At 41.7% G+C, this 23,538-nt stretch overlaps 1 protein-coding gene and 1 non-coding gene across 2 annotated transcripts in view; one reads left to right on the top strand and one right to left on the bottom strand.

Moving 5' to 3' along the window:
• The window catches only part of IL17RD (interleukin 17 receptor D), a 96,430-nt gene that overhangs the window by 51,180 nt on the left and 21,712 nt on the right, over positions 1-23,538 (bottom strand). The window lies entirely within an intron of this gene.
• LOC114807285 lies at positions 12,023-12,157 on the top strand. The gene has a single exon (XR_003755336.1). It is a non-coding gene; the product is annotated as a small nucleolar RNA SNORA7 (small nucleolar RNA).

Raw genomic sequence — 23,538 nt, 5'->3', positions numbered from 1 at the left:
AAGAAAATTAAAACTTTAGGATACAATTTGCCAAATATTAGCAATTAAAATGTAGTTTGTATTCTTCCATAAATATTTAAATCATGTACTAAGGAGTCACACAAACTATAGAAATCTGTTACTTTGAAATTTCCGATGAAGGACCGATTTTTTTTTCTCCTTGGAGTCGGCAAGGCCAATGATAATCATGTCAAATGTTCCTCTTTCCATTCTATTTCATTTAAAATATTAGACCATGAGCAACAGATCTGTTCCTGCATTTATACTTCCTCAGTCTCCTAGTTTTTGCAATAAGATCAAAAATCTACACTTGAACTGTTAAGAGATCAATACAAAGGAAGATCTTCCTGAAATGTCCATGAATCTACCTTCTTTTTAATATTACACCAATTAGCCCCCATAAAAAGATCAGGAAATAATGTGTTTGTCAGGAAGTATTGTGTATTTTACTTTCTTAGACTACCTAAAATGTTATTCTGGAGGGGAGGAGAACACAGAGCTGCAGGGAGTTGGGAGGAAGAGGATTCAAAACAAATATGAGTGCCTTAGTTAACACTTAAAGAGACCAATGTTTCTCTTGAGCTAAGAGAAGGGCTGAAAAGTTCCAAGAGACCAAGTCCTCACGGCTGCCTGGATTTACTGCATAGGTTACTATGAATGTAAATCAGAGATTCAGTGACTACAATCTGAGGTACAGCTGTACTCTCTCAAATTTAAGTGCACAAGAAATACCACTGATTGACTGAAATATGCTTAAACAGAATTTAAAAGGTGCAGAAAGGAATCCCTTCCCTTAACCTCAGAGGATGTACCAAGAGAAGCTTGAAAAGATGTTAGCAAAACCTGGCTCCAGGCAAATACCCTCAGCTGTAATGAATACCTGTTGTAAATTGCTTGTAGTGTTCTGCATCTGATTAGGGAATTTTACTCCTCACTATAGTTTGGATCTTGACTTTTTTAGGCTTCTCAATTTCTTTTGGACTTGAGGGCAAAAATCGCATTCAGCATTTACCAGTGATGGTTTCTATAATTAATCAATCAATGGTATTTATGGAACACTATGTGCAGAACACTGTATTAAACCCTTGGAAGATTACAAAAGAGTTAAACACAAATATCAAATCAGGTTTCATCTCAGCCTCTGTTTCCCAATGTTAAGCTCCTAGAATTTAGTAGGAGTCTTAGGATGATGTAAAGGGGTACCCAAATACCTTACCCATGATTGATACCCATGCAAAAACAGAAACTAATGTGAAAAGTAATGTACTGAACCTTGGGCTAACTGGGGATAATGACTGGTATTGACTGAGTTGGAAAAAATGTGATAGAAATGAATTAAACTCATTTTAACAGCTAAATGCATATTCAATTATTTAATTATCTCAGTAACATTAAATGATTCTTTGATCTTCTCTGATTCCCCAACTTTTTGTACAACCTGATTGCCCCACTTCTTTCTAGGAATTTGGGGAGGACAGATGCCAAAGGTGACAATCTACAATGATTTCAAGAGATGAGAATTCCACAAGTGGCATTCCTTGTTAAAACTTCATTTTGTGATTTCTAGGTGCAAGAAAACTAGCCTCACAAGGTGTTTCAGAAAATCAATCATACTTACTGAGTACTTACTGTGTGCAGAGCACTCCACTAAGCACTTGGGAGAGTACAATATAGAGTTGGTGACATGCTCCCTGCCCACAACAACCTTACAGTCTACAGGGGGAAACAAACAATATAAATAAGTTATGGATATATATAAGTGCTGTGGGGCTGAGGTAGGGGTGAATAAATGGTGCAAATCCAAGGGCAATACAGAAGTGAATTGGGGAGAAGAGGATGCTTAGTGAGCGCTTAGTCAGGGGAGGCCTCTTGGAGGAGATGTGACTTCAATAAGACATAAGACTTTGATGGTGAGGAACATGATCTTCTCTCTGATATGGAGAGGGTGGACATTCTAGGCCAGAGGCAGGATGTGGGCAGAGGTCGATGGTGAGATAGATGAGATTGAAGTACTGTGATTAGGCTAGCGTTAGAGGAGCGAACTATGCAGGCTGGGGTGTAGTAGGAAAGCAGGGAGGTAAGGTAGAAGGGGGCAAGATGATTGAGAGATTTAAAGGAAAAAAGGACAAAAGATTACCCTTTCAAAACTCAGGTAGGGTAACAGGAAGCCTTGAGGGCAGATGACCTGACGATTCCTACATGAGAGGAAGAGCCCCACACAGTGTCCAAAAACCCAAAAACAGAGGTTTAGCTCATCAGTATTGCCTTCTTTTGTAATACAGGAAGCTACATTCCTGAGTTTTGAAAGTGCAGCCTCAGGCACAGCTGGCTCCTAGTTTATCCTTCTGAAATGGCAGGTATCCAGTTGTGGGAGTAAAACTGAAAGATCTACTAGGTACTCCCTTTCAAAATCTGGCACCACCCCAAACCCTCCTGGTATCCATAGATACATTCCCTACACTTTGAAACCTTTCCATAAAACAGTTCTCAGTAATCACCTTAGTTTATTCAAATGAAAGGGTAGTGGTGGCTTTCAACCACAGATCTCCCATCAATTAGCTCTACTGCCTCATCTCCCATTATTACTTTTTACACAGCCTGGAGCTTCAGACCAACATTTTCACCCTTCTCTCTTCCTTCCAATTTTTATTCTGACTGATGCACATAGCTAAGCCACCGCCACTATACTCCACTACTTCACTTCTGTCTTTTCTATCGTTTAAAACCGCAAGAAGGCCTCACCTTTCCGTCCCCACATTTCAATGATCCCTGTCATAATCCCCAACCAACATTAAATGCCTGATATACATGAATTGTACTTTCCAAGCGCTTAGTACAGTGCTCTGCACACAGTAAGCACTCAATAAATATGACTGAATTAATAAATGGGTATATTTTTACCCTCTTCACCACAGCACAGCACAGGAACACAAGCACACACACACTCATCTTATAGGTAGGAATGTTCAAATGATAAAGCCATCATCGTAAATTACTTTTGGGGTTCAATATGTGCCCGCCAACGTACTCAAGTATTTATGCTAATTTTATATTAGCTGAGGGAGGAGCCATGTCTTTTCTACACTCTTGTTCTCTTATTCTTCTAGCTGTGAACATGTTATGCACTTAGAGGCCCTGCTAAAAAATACTGATTCCTGAAAAAGGAAAAAATTATTTAATAGAATTACTGAAAGCTCACTGGTTTTCCCAAACGTCAAAAAAACAAAAAACAAAACAAAACTGAGCAAACACAATTAGAGTTTTAAAAAAGTCTGCCACATATTCCAGAGGAAACTAGTGTTTTGCGACTTTAAAACTTGCTCCATTTCAGGGTAGTATCTAGGGTTATTTGATCTTGAATACAACTTACATTTACAATAATATGTCTTCAAAAACATTCAAGAAGCACTGGCAAACAGCATGGAAAAAGCACAGGCCTGGGATTCAGAGGATCTGAGTTCTAATCCCAGTTCTGTCACTTGTCTGCTGTGTGATCTTAGGCAAGTCACAACTTCTCTGTGGCTCAATTTCCTCAACTATAAAATGGGGATTCAATACCTGTTCTCCCTCCTATTTAGATTGTGAACCCCACGTGGGACAGAGACTGTGCCTGACTTGATTAACTTGTATGACACATAATAAGAACTTAAATACTATAAGAATAACACTTAAAAACTTTATATGCAGCACAGGACTGGAAGTCAAACTTTTCTACCATATTTGTTTAGCAAATTGTACAGAGCTTTAGCACAAAGTAGGTTCTTAATAAAATAGTATGCACTACAGAGTAGTGCCAACTTCTAACAGATAGCTATAACATTGGATCATCTCAATACAATTTAAAAATGATTTTAAACTTAGAAAAAAGTAATGGACTATAAGAAAATGAGTTTTTTTTCCTTTTAATAAACAAAATGGCAGCTTTGGAACTGTTGGCTGAGGTACTTTCAGATGACTTGATAATTGGAGACATTTGAACACTGAAATGGGAGGTCCATTTGAAACAGAGGTGGGTGGAGAGAAGAGAAAGTAGCGAGATAGTTACAAAAATATATGATTGGAAGTCGGGAAGAAGCATGGCCTCATGGAAAGAGAGTGGGCTTGGGAATCAGAAGGACCTGGGTTCTAATCTAACCCAGAACTCAGAACAGTGCTTGGCACATAATAAGCACTTAACAAGTACTATTATTATTATTAATCATAATAATCATCCCAGTTCTGCCACATGGATGCTGTGCAGCCTCGAGGGAATCACTTAACTTCTCTGTGCCTCAGTTCCTTCATCTGCAAAATGGGGATTCAATATCTGTTCTCCCTCCTATTGAGACCATGGGCCCACATGGGACCTGATTATCTTGCATTTACCCAGCGCTTAGTACAGTGCTTGGCACGTAGTAAACACTTCAAAACCACAATTATTATTATTATTTGAGAGACTTGGGTTCTATTCCCAGCTTTGCCGCTGGCTTATTGTGACCTTAGGCAAGTAATTTAAAACTCCCTGTTCCACAACTTTCTCATCTGTAAAATGTATGATATCTGCTCGCTCTACTTCTTACGCTGTGAACACCATGTGGGACAATGACTGTGTCCAATCTGATTATTTTTTATCTATTCCTCGTAGCCCAATGCTTTGGCACATAGGAAGAATATCATAATAATCACTATTATTAAAGGGAGAAACACAGAGAAAGTTTTGGTCAAATCGATTCACTAGATTTAAACTATTAGGACAGAATGGCAACAAAATGAGAGTTCTGAAGAAGCCTTCCATAAGCCCTCCTTTCCTCTTCTACCATTCCCTTCTGTGTCGCCCTGACTTGCTCCCTTTATTCATCCCTCACCCCACCCCCAACAAGGTCCCACAGCACTTATGTACATATCCGTAATTTATTTATATTAATGTCTGCCTACCCCTCTAGTCTGTAAACTCATTGTGTGCAAGGAATGTGTCTGTTCATTGTTATATTGTACTCTCCCAAGCACTTAGTAATAATAATGTTGGTATTTGTTAAGCACTTACTATGTGCCGAGCACTGTTCTAAGCGCTGGGGTAGATACAGGGTAATCAGGTTGTCCCACGTGAGGCTCACAGTTAATACCCATTTTAAAGATGAGGTAACTGAGGCACAGAGAAGTGAAGTGACTTGCCCACAGTCAAACAGCTGACAAGTGGCAGAACCGGAATTTGAACTCATGACCTCTGACTCCCAAGCCCGTGCTCTTTCCACTGAGCCACGCTGCTTCTCTAGTACAGTGCTCAGCACACAGTAAGTGATCAATAAATATGATTGACTAACTCAGAGTAACTCCTGGCAAGAGTGGAGAACCTCTAATTAGCAAAGGACCACTGTAGCAGAAGATTGGTGAACTGCCAGTACAACTCCCAACTATAAGAAGAGTTCCATTTCTTATATCTGGTTTGTCTCACTTCTTTATTTGGCAAAATGATAGAATCAAGAACCAAGTTTAGTATCAGTCAATACCTTAAAAATCCAACTTTGGGTGGGAAGAGAGACAGGAAACATGGCTTCAGGAAGGGAAAACTGATCTTCTGGAGGTTGGTTTTTTTTTTGAAGGAGTCAACAACAATTAAAGAGCACCAGTGAATATAATATACTTAGTTTCAAAATGCCTTTGACAAGAAACAAGACCAAAGTCTTTTTTTAAAAAAAAAATCACCTAAGTAATCATGGGACTAGAAAGCATTGTTTTTTATGGATAGAACACGGGTTGAAAACTGAAAAGTCACTTCTCTGGATGAGGAACTGTAAATAGTGGCTTACTAAAGGAATTTGTTCAAAATCTGGGGAAGTCTCCAACTGTGTGGATGAGAGTTAGCTCTTCTAGGTGGTGAAATGCCATATAAAAGTGGATATAGTCAAGGAAGACCTTACAAAGCTGAGGGAGTGAATGGAAAAGTGACAGATGAGCTTCATTTGGTGCAAGTGCAAGGTAATATATCTGGGGAATCATAATCCAAACTAAAACTACATAATGATGTCTCTAAGCTATCAGTCATGACACAGGAAGTAGATCTTGGAATCTTTGCTGATTGCTCCCTCAAATCATTAATTCACTGGGCAGTAGCAGCTCAAATGGCCAACTGACTGCTAGGCATCAGAAAAAGGATACAAACCCAAAAGCAGAATTTTGTCACTCCAGGACAGTAACCATGGTACATCCACAACTGAGATATGATGGGAAGGACATTTCAATAAGGATATAATATACGTGGAAAATGAGAACCAAGTTGTTAAGAGGGATAGAGTGGCCTCATTGTGAGGAAAAACTGGAAAAATGAGGACTCCAGTCTGTAATTAGACTGGAGACTTACCATCTCCTCTAGACTGTAAGCTCTTCTCCAGACTAAACTCCTTGAGGTCAGGGAACTTTTCAAACAACTCTGTTATATTGTATTCTCTTAAGCACTTAGGACAGTGCTCTGCACATGATATGCATTCAAGAAATACGATTGATCGATTGATTGTAAAGATGCAGGCTGAGGGGGACAATGAAGATCCTGGACAGGGCAAACATGGGATTGTTGGTCATCAAATCTCCCCACACAAGGACCAGGCGATAGCTCCTGAAGCTTGCAAAACAAAACCAAGCCCACTTTTCCACACAGAGGGCAGAAGTCAACTGGACTTTGTTATCACGGGAAATTACACTGGCAGAAAATATCAGCAAGTTCAAGAAAGACCTAGACAAATTCATGGAAAGGAGGTGCCCCGTGAGTCAGAGAAAAAGATGAGGATATTTGAGACGTTAGGACTGCCAAAGATTTGAGATGGCTAAACGGCAGCGTGGCTCAGTGGAAAGAGCCCAGGCTTTGGAGTCAGAGGTCATGAGTTCAAATCCCAGCTCTGCCACTTGTCAGCTGTGTGACCGTGGGCAAGTCACTTCACTTCTCTGTGCCTCAGTTACCTCATCTGTAAAATGGGGATTAAGACTGTGAGCCCCACGTGGGACAACCTGATGACCCTGTGTCTACCCCAGCGCTTAGAACAGTGCTCTGCACATAGTAAGCACTTAACAAATACCAACATTATTATTATTAAACAGACAGATGATGGATGAGCCCATGGGAAGTTACATTACAGGGAAAAGTTCAGATATTAAGCACTTACTGTGTGCAGAGTATTGTACTAAGTGACGTCAGAGATGGTAGAAGGGACATAACTAACCATGAGGATGCATGTCCAGGAGGGCAACCGTCATAATGCTTCTCCAAACATCCAGTATTCTGTCTGTTTTCACTGGCAGAATACCAGACTTGATGGAGTATTTTTCTGACTGAGCATTGATAATAGTGATAATAACAATTTTGGGGTATTTGCTAAGTGCTATGCACACTAAGCTCTGCACTAAATGCTGGGGTAGGTACAACACAATCAGATCTGACAGAGTCCATATCCCAGATGGTGCTCAAAGTCTAAGAGGGAGGGAGAACAGAAATTTGATTTCCATTTTGCAAATGAGGAAACTGAGGCCCAGAGAAGTTAAGTGACTTGCCTCAGGTCACAGAAGAGGCAAGTGGTAGAGCTGGAATTAGAACCCAGTTCCAGGTTTTCTCTACTAGAACACGCTGCTTCTCGTATAATAGTATTTCCTATGTAATGAAAGATAGCCCCAGATTGCTTTGACACCCACTACTCCAGGCTCAAGGAAAAGATTAAAGGTGGTGGGTAGTCCCCATCACTTTAGGTCCTCAGCCTCACTCCCAACCTCCGGCCACTAAGCTACTACTACATGTTTGTGGCTCAGTGGAAAGAGCACGGGCTTTGGAGTCAGGGCTCATGAGTTTGAATCCCAGCTCTGCCACTTGTCAGCTGTGTGACTGTGGGCAAGTCACTTAACTTCTCTGTGCCTCAGTTCCCTCATCTGTAAAATGGGAATTAAGACTGTGAGCCCCACATGGGACAACCTGACTCCCCTGTGTCCACCCCAGCACTTAGAACAGTGCTCTGCACATAGTAAGCGCTTAACAAATACCAACATTATTATTATTATTATGTTTGACAACCCAAAGTGTGTCCTATAGCAACCTGTAGTCATGCTGCTTAGTGGGTATATTTAAGGTTCAGGAGCCAGGGTGTTGTGACTTCGGTATACCAGACCGTAGCCGGTCCAAGGTCTGGCCTCCAAAAGCCTCACCTGCACCCAGGGAAAGGGAACTGGAAACCACTCCTTCTGCTATCTATTTCCATAGACCCCTGGGTCTGCGCCCCTCCCTGCCCGATCCCTGGGTCTCAGCCCTTTCCCATGCTTTGGCCCCCCTGCCCCTTGCCCTTAAGTGGGGATTAAGACTGTGAGCCCAACATGGGACAACCTGATGACCTTGCATCTATTCCAGCACTTAGAATAGTTCTTGGCACATGGTAAGCGCTTAACAAATACCATCATTATTATTATTATTATTATTATTGTGACCTGGAGAAGATGCCACACAAGAACTGGGATCCAAACAGAAGCAGAGTTAGGGTTGCTCAGAAACCCTTTCTGCACTATTTTCTCTTCTCCTCCCAGGGGAGAGACCCCAGCTACTCATGACCAAGTTATATCACTAGTATTATACTAAAAATGCCTAACGTTAAACTTGATCTTTAGTACTGGAAAATAATAATAATAAATGACCATGGGATTAAGTGTTTACTATGATTCGCTAAGCACTGGGATCGAATCTAGATAATCAGGACAGACATAGTCCCTGTCCCATGTGGGGCTCATGATCTAAATAGGAGGGAGAACAGATATTGGATCCCCATTTTACAGATGTGGAAACAGGCACACAGATTAATCTATGGTATCCGCTGAGCACATACTGTGTGCAGAGCACAGTATTAAGTGTTCAGGAGAGTACAACAGAATTGGTAGACAGATTCCCTGCCCACAAGGAAAATATGCAGTCTAGACAGAGAGATGGACATTAAAATAAATTACACGTAAGTACATAAGTGCTATGGGGCTGAAGCTTGAGGTGAATATCGAGTACTTAAAGGGTATAGATCCAAATGTATAGGTGATGCAGAAGGGCAAGAAAGTAGGGGAAATAAGGGCTTAGTCGGGGAAGTCCTCTTGGGGATGAAATTTTAGTGAGGCTATCTGAAGGGGGATGGAGTTCCAGGACAAAGGGAGGGGCCTGGGCAAGGGTTCGGTGGTGAGATAGAGGTACAGAAGTTAAGTGACTTGCCCAAGGTCACACAGCAGGTAAGTGGTGGAGCCAGGATTAGAACCCAGGTTCTCTGACTCCCAGCCCCGTGCTCTTTCCACTAGGCCCTGCTGAAAAGTATGGCAAAATGGATCAAGTTCAGATTTGTAGCTTAAAATGAAAAAAGTTGTTAGTGTTGAGGATATATCAAATTCCAGAGATCCCAAGATGGAAGCAACAGCCAACCTGAAATCTATTCTATATGCCAACTGTATATATTAAATTTGAAGCTTGGAACTAGCTACAAAAAGCTGTTTAAATTTTTTATATCATTATAAGCATTATTGGGGAGTAACAGGGTTAGAGCAAGGGGCTTTTCCTAAAGGTGTAATTTATACCAACAAAATAAAGTATGCATCAATAAAATTCAAAGTGAAGAATGCCAAAGAAAATCAATTTACATACCACTGCACTGCCTCCACATTTCCACAGAGCAAGCAACCTGCTTTTAAAGCTAGGCCTAGCTCCCTGTGAAAGTCATTTCCCAATTAGTTAAGATTTTTCATACATAAAGAGTCCCATGTGTACACTTTGGCACATTCTCTAACCTTTATTATATTAGTCCATGTCAATGCTGTTTGGATTGTAAACTCTGAAAAAAAAAATAGGGATTGCATCTTTTAATCTGATTTATCACTCAATCATAATTATTCATGCAATAGTATTTATTGAGTGCTTACTATGTGCAGAGCACTATACTAAGCGCTTGGGATAGTACAATAACAGAGTTGGTAGACACATTCCCTGCCCACGATGAGCTTGCTGCCTAGAGGGGCATTAATATAAACAAATTATGGATATGTTCATATGTGCTGTTGAGTTGAGGGAGGGGTGAATAAAGGGTGCAGTTACAAGTGCAGGAGTGAGGCAGAGGGAGTGGGATAAGAGGAAATGAGGGCTTAATTGGGGAAAGCCTCTTATAGATGTGGTTTTAATAAGGCTCTTATTACTAGACACTTAAATATTGTTCAAAGCCATTTGATTTCTATACCAGGAAAAACCTAGTAATGGGATAAAAAAAACCCAGTAGTTTCTACATATTATGCTTGCTAAAGCATGGAAATATGAATTGATTGAGCAGAATACTTTCACCGTCACTCCTTTCTCAAATTATCATGAAGTCAGCACCAAGCAGAGAAAGTAACAACCACAAAAAAAGCCACTATTAAGTAGAGGTCAACTTTGAGAGGAGAGCATGGAGACAGGTGCCATGAGGTTGCCAGTCTAGAAGGGGCTGGCCTCTCCAGTGTGAGACATAGCACCTAGATGGATTAAGAGTCTGTCCTAATAATTTTTTTTTTCAAAAATAATCTTTGAAACAAAGGAATAAATTCAGTTTTAGAATGTAAAAATAGGAACCAACACATTCCTTCTGGGAATTTTGTATATGAACTTTGTAAAAACATTGTCCAGGTGTGCTTAAATTATACCATTATAAATATACTTTATTAAAAATTTAAAGGTTTATTGGGCATTTTTGGTTGGGGTTAGCATACTCTTTAGTTGACAATGATAAATGATACTAGAGGACACAGAATAATACTAAAGCTGCAGCTAATCTGTTGAGAAGGCATCTGTGGTAGAGAAACTGCAAAAATTATGCCCCGAATGTAATTCCATCTTACTAAACACTTTTATAAACATTGGGGCTGTTTTAATTGTCAAAATACATTCAACATATGACATGAAGTGGGTGAAAATGTTGGGAATCCCAAAACTGCCAAAAGGCAAACATTTAAAGCAAAATATTTTTCAACTAAAAAAGTCAACATTAACAAAAATTTTGGTTCATAAAGCACTAATATACAATATTGGTTTCTGAAATGTTCTACTTGGAAACCATTTAACAATGACATTTTCCTGACACTGAGGTTTCCTACAACTTACATGTCTTGTTCTAGGGGCCCTCTTAAAACAGATCCAGATCAAAGCAAAAAATGAATGCTATTTATTGAGAGCTTACTATGTGCCGAGCACATAGAAACAGTAGAGTTGGTTGACACGTTCCCTGTCTACAAGGAGCTTACATTTCAGCTGGGGAGACAGATATTACGACCAATTAAAATAAATTACAAATAGGGGAAATGGGATAGCACAAGGATATGTACATATGTTTATGTAAACTCCTTGAGATAGTTGTCTACACCTGCTGCCTCCACTTCCTCTCCTCGATCCCCTCCAATCTGGCTTCTGACCCCTTCACTCCACTGACACTGCCCTCTTAAAGGTCACCAATAATCTCCTTCTTGCCAAATCCAACATCCTCAATTCCAGTCTAATCTTCCCCAACCCCTCAGCTGCCTTTGAAATTATCCACCCTTGGCTTCCCTGACACTGTCCTCTTCTGGTTCTCCTCCAATCTCTCTGGCCACTCATTCTCAGTTTCTTTGGCAGGCTCCTCCTCTTCCTCCCATTCCCTAATTGTGGGAGTCCCTCAAGGCTCAATTCTGTGTCCCCTTCTATTCTCCATCTATACCCACTGCCTTGGAGAACTCATTCAGTACCATAGCTTCAACTACCATCTCTATGTGAATATTTCCTAAATCTCTATCTCCAGCCCTCATCTCTCTCCTACTCTGCAGTCCTGCATTTCCCCCGGGCTTCAGGACATCTCTACTTAGATGCTTCACCAACACATCAACTTTAACAAGTCCAAAACAGAACTCCTCATATTTCCACCCAAACCTTGTCCTCGCCATGATTTTCCCATCACCATATACAGCACCACCATCTTCTCTGTCTCACAAGTGCTATCCTTGACTCATCTCTATCATTCAACCCGCATAGTCAATCTGTCACTGAATCCTTCCCCTCTCAGGATCACACCTGGAGAGTTTCCAGTACTCCCCCAGTCTCGGCTACAGGAGGTAGAGTCAAGAGGCATACCCATTCCATTCCTGGCTTGGGCAGTGGCTAGTGAGTGGAAGGCAATCTGCTACAAGTCAAAACTCACCTGTGTTGGGCAGCAGCAGCGTGAGAGAGAGTCAAGGACGGAGACTCGAGTTTACTGTGCGGAAGGCTGCAATGATAAATCACTTCTGTATTTTTACCAAGAAAACTCTATGGATACAGTACCTGAATGATTGCAGATGGAGAGTGGGGCATTCTGGGAGAGATGTGTCCATGGAGTCACTATGCATCAGAAACAACATGACAGCATAAGACAAAACACTAAATCCTATTAATGATAATTATATTTGTTAAGCACTTACTACGTGCCAGGCACTATACTAAGCACTGGGGTTTTGACCTTCACAATATCACTAAAATCTGGCTTTTTCTCTCCATCCAAACTGCTACCACGTTAATCCAAGAGTTATCCTATCCTGCCTTGATTACTGTATTAGCCTCATTGCTGATCTCTCTGTCTCCTGTCTCTCCCCAATCCTGTCCACCCTTCACTTTGCTGCCTGAATCATTTTTCTATAAAACTATTCAGTCCACATTTCCCCACTCTTCAAGAACCTCCAGTGGTTACTCATCCACCTCCTCAAACAGAAACTCTTTACCATAGGCTTTAACACAGTTGATAACCTCGTCCCCTCCTAATTTACCACCCAGATTTCCTACTACAACCCAGCCCACATACTTTGCTCCTCTAATGCCAACCTGCTCACTCTACCTCAATATCGTCTCTCTCACCACCAACCTCTCACACACGTCCTGCCTCTGGCATGGAACACTCTCCCTCTTCATATCTGAGAGATGGTCATTCTCCCCACCTTCATTAAAGGCACTGCTCCTTCAAGAGGCCTTCCCCACCTGAGTCCTCATTTCCTCTTCTCCCACTCCCTTCTGCACCACCCTTGCACTTGGATTTGCACTCTTTATTCATCCCTCCCTCAGCCCCACAGCACCTATGTACATATTCATAATTTATTTATATGAATGTCTGTTTCCCTCTGTAGAATGTAAGCTCAATGTGGGGAGGGAATATGTGTACTAACTCAGCTATATTGTATTCTCCCAAGCAGCGTGGCTCAGTGGAAAGAGCACGGGCTTTGGAGTCAGAGGTCATGAGTTCGAATCCCGGCTCAGCCACTTGTCAGCTGTGTGACTGTGGACAAGTCACTTAACTTCTCTGGGCCTCAGTTACCTCATCTGTAAAATGGGGATTAAGACTGTGAGCCCCATGTGGGACAACCTGATTCCCCTATGTCTACCCCAGCGCTTAGAACAGTGCTCTGCACATAGTAAGCGCTTAACAAATACCAACATTATTATTATTATTATGCTCTGAACATAGTAAGCACTCAATAAATATGACTGATAAGTGCTGTAGGGCAAATACCAAGAGCTTAAGAGGGGCATAGAATCAAGTGCAAGGGTGACAGAGAAAGGAAGGCAAAGAGGAGAAATGAGGGCTTAGAGTGGGAGAACATTTTCAAGGAGGTGTGATTTTAGAAGGGCTTTGAAGGAGAGGAGAGTGGTGGTCTGTCAGATACAAGGGAGGAACGCATTCCAGGCCAGCAGGAACATGTGGGCAAGATGTTGGCTGGGAGACAGTCAAGATCAAGGTACAGGGAATAGGTTGGAGTTAGAGGATTGGGGTGGATTGTAGTGAGAAAGGAGCAAGGTAAGGTAGGAGAGGGAGAGTTAAGCTTCCCTCCTGCCGTGCAGAACCCTTTGCTCTGTGTACACTGATCTAGGGATAAAAGCTGTGGTAACACCCTCTCAGAACCCCTCCACCACGGGCCGGGCCGAGCAAACCATCAGGGGTGACTGATGATGATGATTAGGATATCTGTTAACTGCTTGCTATGTGCCAAGCACTGTTCTAAGCACTGGGGTAGCTACGAGATGATCAGGCCCTACATAAGGCTCACAGTCTAAGGGGGAGGGAGAACAGTTATTGAATCCCCCTTTACAAATGAGGAAACTGAGATGAAGAGAAGTTAAGTGACTTGCCCAAGGTCAAGTGGCAGAGGCAAGCAGGCAAGTGGCAAACTGGGATTAAGAAGCAGGTCCTCCGACTCCCAATCCAGTAGACCCTTCTGCTTCTCTAACTGCCGCCTTCCCTTCCACTAGCCAGGACTCCTGCTCCAACGGACCAGATAACAAAGGCTTCTGCCACGTGCTCTCGGAAACTTTCTAATGCAGCCCAGCAAAACATCCACAGTAATTGCCACCTTTGCCTCCCACCACCAAGGGCACCCGCTCCCAGCATGAACTGTGCACGCAGGGCCAGGGATAAAAGCAGCTGCTGTGCACTCTCGGCAACCCCTCCCACGAGCCACCCAGCCACACTGCCTCCGGGAATCACAACTGGCACTCCTCAGTGCCAACAAGGACACTCCATCCCATCCTGCCTTCCCCAAACCTGGCCACAAAGAGAAAAGCATCCACAGCATGAGGCCGTCACAAAAGCTCAGGATGGCTGGCAGCTGCCGAGGCTACGGATCTGCCATGGCCTCTGAGTCACAAGGACCCTGAAATTCTTCTCCTTTAGCCATAGCACCCTACTCATTTGGTTAGCATTTTACATACTTGTCCTTGTTTTGTGTGCTATTGTTTCATCGTTCCCAATGTATCTGTCTCCAGTCTCTTCTCCCCACTTACATGTAGATTGTGAGTGCCCTGAGGGACAGGGACCATAGCCGATTATACTTGTATAGTGTTTCCCAATGCTTAGTACAGTATTCTGCACACTGTAATACTGCATGAAATCATTTTACAGTATTCTGAACATTGTAAGTAATACTGCATGAAATCATTTTTTGCCAAATCCCACAACACCAAGAAAAGGGAACATCTGTTGACACTTTAAAGGGATAGATTCAAAACCAACAAAACACTTTTCCACACAGCGGGTGGTAAGCACATGGAATTAATTCCCATAGGAAGTTGTACACGCAGAAAATATTGATGAATTCAAGAGGGGTTCGGATAAATTCATGGAAGACAGATCCGTAGAGGATGACCAGAAGTTATAGATGTAGGTTTGCATTGTTGTATAGGTGATTCCCGGTCATGAGGATGAATGTCAAGGAATGTAGCTGTCACCTCAGTTCTTCCAAGCATCCTCTTGCCACTGTCAGAGACAGCAATCTATGCTAGATGGGTCCAATAATGTCTAGTCTAGACTGATCCAGTAATGGCACCGCTTTTAGACTGTTTTCTAACCAATCCCAGGATTACTCAGGGCTTTTTTGTTTATTTTATAGTTTTCTTGTGGAACCTTATTAAAGCATATTGGAGATCTAAAATATATTATGCCCATTGGTTTCCCTCTATCCACGTTCTTGTTGACCCCTTCAAAGAACCAGTAGATTGAGACTTTAATTTCCCCTTAGAGAAACCATGTTGTCTTTCCCCCAACAGGTTGTGGTTTTCTAACTGCTCACTGATCTTAAAATTAATTATAGATTACTAATTTTCCAACTACAGAAGTGAGACTTACTGGTCTATAATTCTCAGGATTGCCTCAGGATGATCTTTGAAACCCTTCTTACAGATGGGAATAATAGTGACCATTCGCCAGTCCTCCATGGTATGTACACATTCTGGGCACTCAAGAATTCTAAAGAAAGTGGGAAAATTCTTAGGAGGCTCCGTCCCAGTGATTTATTTACTTAGTTTATCAACTTGGTCTAAAATCTTCCATGTGGTCAATTGGATAAGGGCTGCACAGTGAAATCTCCAAGACTGCAGATGACTCTATGATCTCTATGATGGTCAATTCCCATGAAGATGGGGATAAACTCTATAGAGATCCTGTCATCTTCCAAAATAAATGGGGAGTGGGCATCTTATATGTTCTTATTTCCCCTGTCTTTAAATGGTATTTGTTAAGCACTGTACTATGCACTGGGGTAGATTCAAGATAATCAGGTTGGACTCAGTCCCTGTCCCACATGGGGTTCACAGTCTAAGCAGGAGGGAGGTTTGGAATCCCCATTTTAAAGATGAGAAAATGAGGCACAGAAGTGAAATGACTTGTACAAGGTCACAAAGCAGGCAACTGACAGAGCAGGGATTAGATAGAACTCAGGTCCTCTGACTCCCAGGCCCCTAACTTCTTTACATCCCTGAGTGCCCCTTTTACCCCATGAATAGGTTCTCTAGCCAGCTTCCCACTTTTCATATATCTGAAAAATTTTATTAGCTTTGGCATCCCTTGGTAGGTACTTTCCAAGATCCTTTTGGGCCCCTTTAAATTCATTTTAAAACCCAGGCTGCCACTCTACCTGGGTATTTCTTGATCTGTTGAGGTGAAGTTTCCTCTGATGTCCTTTTTTATATTACAGAGCTTCGGATTGATTACAGATTTTTTTGGTTCTATGGCACATATTTTACCTGGGCAATTCAAGAGATGGAGACAATTCTTTGATGGGAAAAAAGAAAATTACTTACTTTTTGGTAGTCCTTTTAACTCAGAGTTTCTGATCTCTGAACTGCTTTTTCTCGCCCCCTTGAAAGCATCAAATGCTGTACTTCAAGGAAAGGCCAGAGTCTATACCAAGAAGACATAGTGGTCAGTTCCTTTCAGTAGTATCAAACAAGTATCTGTAAGAAGTTTGTTAAAATAGTCCACAAAGGACCCAAACTTAGTATGGTAGTGAGGTGCTTGAGCGTGGTTCATGGTGGAGAATGGAGCATAGCCTAAACAGTAGCTGAATATTTATTACTAGAAGTAGAATGGTGTTTAGTGAGCCCTCATTAGAAGCAGTGTAACACTTGGAGCTTCACTCTTACAGTGTACATTTTAAAAAAATTATTATTACCTCTTACAGTGAAAGTGGGGGGTAACAGGTATTTATTTACAAATAGAGTAATCAATAAATAATTGGATGTACAATGGATTATTCACACACAACAGCTGAAGTGATCATAAATATGTAACTGCTGGGGTGGCTTTTGGATTGATACAACTCAGGGTGCTGGGAATTACTCAAGGAAGTCTTGGAGAAGTGGGATTTTTTTAAGGAGGGCATTAATATTATTATTAATAATTTAGTAGCTGTATGAAGTAGATCAGGCACAAACCCTGTCCTATATGGGGCTCACAGTCTAAGCAGGAGGGAGAACAGGTATTGAATCCCCATTTCAAAGATGAGGAAACAGGCACAGAGAAGTGACTCACCCTAGGTCACACAGCAGGCAAGTGGCAGAGCTAGGATTAGAACCCACGTGTCCTGACTCTTAGGCCTGTGCTCTTTCCATTAAGCCATTCTTGAACATGGAGAGAGCAGTAGTCTGTTGGATTTGGAGGGGAGGAGGAGCTCTAGGCTAGAGGGAATGGCATGAGCAAAGGGACAAAGGTGGGAGAGTCATAAGCAAAATAAAGCTGGATTAGTCTGAGAGGAACAAAGGGTGATCTGGGGAGTAAAAGATGAAGAGAGGCAATATGTAAGATGGTGAGAGTGGAGAGCCATGTAGACGATAATGGAGTTTTTACTTCAACTGGAAGAAAATGGGAAGCCAATGTAGGTTTTTGAGGAGAGGAGAGTGTAAGCCTGTTGTGGCAGGGAACGTGTCTACAAACTCTGTTTTATCAGACTCTCCCAAATGCTTAGTACATTGACTGCCCTGCACATGGTAAGCACTCAAATACCACTGGTTGATTGATTGGTTGAAGATGTGTGTGTAAAGAGTTGCTTCAAGATGCTCTCTGCAGCAATATACAGCCTATTGGTATAGAATAGAGTTATAATATAACTATATAATATACTATCTAGATTATAGCATAGATTTGAGGGGAGAGGCTGGAGGCAAAGACACCAAGTCTAATCAGAGCAAAGATTTAAGAAAAGTCTGTGGAGAAGCAGCGTGACTTAGTGGATACAGCATGGTTCGCTTGGAAGTCAGAAGGACGTGGATTCTGATCCCAGCTCTGCTATTTGTCTGTGGTGTGACTTTGGGCAAGTCATTTAACCTCTCTGTGCCTCAGTTACCTCATCTGTAAAATGGGGATTAAGACTGTGAGTCCCATGTGGGCTAGCTTGTATCTTGCCCAGCGCTTAATAGAGTGCCTGGCACATAGTAAGCACTTAACCAATATTACTTAAAAAAGAAAATACCAGCAAACTTCAAAGGAGTAATTTCAATCTATCCAGTAAATAACAGGACTTTGAATACAATTTACCAAACCTGCCAGAGTCATTAGCTATTTGCATACCAACTCCCATTACAGTTTTTTCTTTTCTTTCCTTTCTTCTTCGTTAACTGCTTAGCAAGAGAGCTAAATGCAAATAGTTAATACACTTTGAAACACCATGTCCAGAGATCATTTAATTTGCACCAATATAAAGTCACACCCCCGATCTCTCACACACCTTGGAAAAGCAAATCATTTAACATAAATCCTTGGGAAAACTAAAGTTTATGGATCTTTAAAATGAGGCCAAGCCAAAGGTCCATGTTTGATAAAAAAAAAAAAGTGATATGCTAGTATCTACTGCACTACATTTGGTACTATTATATTACTTATCCAGAAACAGGATCTTCCCAATCAGGCTTTCCATCAAGTCAAAGTCATGTCAGGCAAAGTGTATTCATGGATCAGTGCTACCTGAATTCACACAGTATTTCCAATACTCTCCCTAGACTGAAAAGTGATTTGCTTGAGCTGAATCTCTGCCTATTGAGGGTGTTCATCACTGAGCCTTAACCTCCCTATTTCTGACTCTGGTTTGGAAACGGCTTTTAGCTCTCCATTAAGATGTTACCAGGCAAAATAGACTGACCTTCTGGGAGAAGAAGAGGGGTCATTAAAGAGTTGAGTCCTACAGGTGAGGTTCAAACATGATGTTCTGTTGGTTTGGAGTGAAACATCTCCAATTGCCTCTTTCCTCATACTTGCAAATCTGGAGTGGCCACTTTGAAATCTCCTCTCTGCTGCCTTTTACACCACTGATCATATGCTTTTCTTGCAAAATTCTCTTGAACCTTGGCTTTTCAGGAACATTATAGACAGGCTCTCATTCCTTTTTAATCTCTTATTCAGTTTCTTTTCTACTTTGCACAAACTTTCACTAAAAATAAGAATCCTCATCCTCATTTAGTTTCTGAACTGCATGCTACTCACCACTCAACCACTATACCAAACTCGTGACTGATCTACTCTCATCACTTCAAGCTACTAGCCCTATACAGATAATACTCATTTATATCTGTTCCTTTACAAACACTCTTTTGCTACTCAGGTTCACAATTCACTTCATCAATGGAATAACTCAATATCATCATCTCAAACTTAATTGGACCAAGAGCTACTCATTATCTCCCTAATATACAGTACAACATCCCCAATTCTACCATCTTTCCCATCCATCAAGCTAGGAATCATCTTCAATTTCCCCAATTCCTCACCCACTACTTCCAGTCAGCTATTAAAATTTCTTCATTTTCCTTTCCTCATTACTCTTCTCCATAACCCCCATGGAAAATCTAGTCCAAACCATGGTTTCATTAAACTGAATTATTGCAACCCTTCTCTCAAGACAACCTATTCACTGTTCATCATTCTCGCTGTTCTCACTGCCAAACTCTTGCTTGTGCTCTCTCTCTGCCTGGGATTCCTTTCCGCCTCACATCTGGTAGACTACTGCTCTCCCTATTTTCAAAATACTTCTAAAATCACACATTCTCCAGGAGGCCTTCTCTGATTAGCCAGTCAGCTTCACCCCCGACCCCTCCCCACACAGATATATAAGGGGAGTCTCATCCCCTCCACCTGTCCCCACACAATGTAGCATTCATATACATATCTTGGCTCTCTTACTTCCTCCTATCTGTAATTTATTATATAATCTGTCACCCCAGCTAGATTGTAAGATCCTTGAGGGCAAGGATCATGTCTACTGTAGTACTCACCAAATGGTTGGTACAGTGATGAAGATGATATCTGTTATGCACTTAGTACATGTCACTGTTCTAAGCACTGCGGTAGCTACAAGGTAATCCAGGTTGGATGCAGTCCCTGTCCTACACAGGGCTCACAGTCTTCCAGGGCTCACAGTGTTCTGCAAGGATTTAGGGCTTAATAAATATGATCAATTGATTGATTTTTCTGGTCTTCTACCTTCCCCATAGCTAGCTCCCTGTCAATTAGTCCCACATTTCAAAAGCATTTTTCTCACATGTTCCATACATCAGCACATTCCTCAAAGTCTGTCAGTGACTTGATTACCAGTCACATCAAATCAAGTTCCTTGGTTTAGGTTCCTGGATCATGTAGTTTCTGACTACCACAACTTCCTTTTTGCCTTACCTATGCCAGCTTCTTCACCGCCCCTTTTATTTGCTTCTACCACTCACTTTGTGCTTTCTCCCAGGCCTTCTCATACAGCTGGGAATGCTTTCCTCCCTCTCCTTCAAAGTCCACCTTGAAATCTCTCAAATCATTTTGGGGCAACAGCTTCACCCCTGAGCTATATCAACTCCCAATCTGACCCTCTCCCCACCAGCTCTTTGGCCATGGTTTCCTCCCCCAAATCTACCCTACATGGATGTTGTGAAGATGATTTAAACAATATATGTAAAGGGGTCTGAGAAAAGGGAAGCATATCTTTCTCTCATACACACACAGAGCCCTTTACCTCTAGCATTGGGTATTCTCACATCACTTAATTCAGGCATATCCAAGGATAGGACCACCTCATAATAAAACAAACCTGGAGGATATGACCTATATTCTTTGATGTCTTACCCTGTGAAGACACCTGGCTAGCCCCAAGATTATGGTCAAGCATTACTGATAAGTAAATCCCTCACCTACACAACCTTCCCCAGTAGCTTTCTTGTATGCCACTCCCCTACTCCCACACTCCATCCCTATCTCCACCTTGTCTCTTTTGACTTCTCATGATCACCCCCCCAGACTTTGATCACAGTCTGCTCCCCCAGCCACTTCCCCCACCCCACAGCCCACCTCAGTTTGGCCCCATAATTTCATAAGGGGAAAGGGAATAGAGGGTGCTGGTGGTTCAATCAATTAACAGTATTTATACAATACCTACCACACTTGGGAGAGTACAGAAGAATTGGTAAACATGATCCCTGGCCCCCCAAGAAGCTTGCAATCTCTAAAATTAAATTCTAAAAATATGAAAAAAAAAACAGGATTGACTCAAAGGGGCTAATCCAGCCAGAGGGAGGGAGAGACCAGGGGGACCATCAGGGATAGCTGTGCTGTTAAAACAATGCAAGATCCAATATAGGTGGGTGAGGAGCATGGGGAAAGTTGGGGGAATGGATGAGAGGGTGAGTTTGGGAAAAAGGACAGTCACCCAGAACCAGGCAGGGCAGGATGGAGAGGTTAATCCTGGCTTTGCCACATGTCTGCTGTGTGACCTTGAGTAAGTCACTTAACTTCTCTGGGCCTTAGTTACCACATCTGTAAAATGGGGATTAAGAGAGTGAGCACTACGTCGGACAGGGACTGTGTCCAACCTGATTAACTTGTATCTGCCCTAGTGCTTGGAACGGTCCCTGACACATAGTAAGCGCTTAACAAGTACCATAATTATCATTGTTATCTGACTAACCTTTACTAGCTTGGCTGTATGGTTGGGATGGTTTTAAAGCAGGTAAGTCTCTGGGAAAATATACCCCTTGATACAACCATTCAAGATGCTACCACATTTTCAAGGAACATAACCCCATTGTATCACAGGGTATATTAGTGCAGGGAATGACCAACACTGGAGATTAATAATCATAATGAACCCAAATTTCCACTCTGCTTTGGAGAAAATGCAGTTTTCTGGAGGCAATGGGGAGAAAAATTGCCTCTGACCCCTTTCTTTCCGATTCCTCTGGGGCAGATATGCTCCACAGCCACTGGGGACACAGGTGTCATTTACGACTTCCACAGCTGCATAGGGAACTGCAGGACACAGCAGCCACAGCTGCACACAGGTCAGCCCACAGTGTACCAACCGAGAAGTGCTACCAGGGTGGGTGAAGGCGATAGTCTCTTTTTCCCCTCCCGCGTCTAAGTCCATGGTCTGTTCCCAAGAGAGGCACAGTTGTGCTCCATAAGAGTTGCCGCCTTTTCATCTTGGAATATTTTCCCTGTCATTTAGACTTTCCTGGCACAAATATGTCAAATTCCATTTTAAAAGAGAGTTTAGTACTTGAGGACTAGGTGGTGCTAATCATCCTAAAAGGGCTGCTCCACTCAGAAGAAACTAATTACAAAGAAAGGGATCTAACCCGAGTTAGTACATGTGACACCGACTGATTTTGCTCCTGCTCTTTGTATTAACATTTCCAGACTTTTCCTGGAAAATACACTTAGAAAGGTCTAAGACGGCCAAGAAGTGCAGTCATTTAAATATCACTTATTTAGCTCCCTCGACCAGAAGATATAAAGGTTGTTTGCAAGACAGAGAAGGTCTGCTTAATCAACTAAAATGCATTCCTTACACTGTGATTCACAGCAACTTTCCTGAAATCAGACACTTTTGCCCTAGACCATGAGATTGAAGCGATTTGAAATGGAAATATTTCCTGTCCATTCATTGCCAGTTTCTGTTCCCCGAGTGATATAACAGATGACATCCAGTACAATAAATTCTTTTATTAACCATAAATTTGAGACTGCTTTAGGGATTTGAAGTGTTCAGTTTCATGCTGAAAAAATGTAATGTTATCCACAGACCGTCATCAGTGTGTAGCAAAAATAGTGGAACAGGTTATGGTACTTTGATCAATCCATAGCAAAAATAATCTTTCGCTTTTAAAGAAGTATTTGGGTTTATAGGCTTTTTGTAAATGAGCACCACAAAAGTTTGTCTAGAGGAGCCTAGTTACTCCTAACGAAAATACTTTTGAGTCAAAAGCATTTCCCAAATGCAGGTTTAATACTACCGGCAATCTCATTTAAACACACAGGAAGCTGGATTTACAGCAAGGCCCTGGAGCTTAAAAATTCAAAAGTTAAGATTAGAAACCTAAATCAAATTCTGTGCTTCTTTAACAAACATGCCTACCTTCCTTTAATTATAGTGCAGTTAAAATCTAAATGCCCAAAATTAATCCTTGAATGCTCCACAAAAGATAGTCTTACTCAAGCTTTTTTGAACCAGAGAAAATAGCTTGCCTGCCTACACACTGTTCTGAAGTTGTTAGAGCCTGTGCTAAGCTTCTACTTTAAGGCTACCTGGACCTGAACAAAGCATAAACCTGGAAACAATTACTTTCTCTGTTGTGGCCAAAACAAACCGGAATGAAGAAACTCATTCCTTTAAGTTGATTTCCTACAGAGGAGACTTGTGGGAACTGTGCCACAACATTTGCATACAATGGCATGATCCAAGAGTTCTAATTCTAACCAATATAAAATATAGCCGGGCCAATATTCTCCCAACTGAGTTAAA

Source organism: Ornithorhynchus anatinus, chromosome X1 (assembly GCF_004115215.2).
Source record: "Ornithorhynchus anatinus isolate Pmale09 chromosome X1, mOrnAna1.pri.v4, whole genome shotgun sequence".
In the NCBI taxonomy this organism is placed as follows: Eukaryota; Metazoa; Chordata; class Mammalia; order Monotremata; family Ornithorhynchidae; genus Ornithorhynchus; species Ornithorhynchus anatinus.
This window is presented reverse-complemented; position numbering and strand designations above follow the sequence as displayed.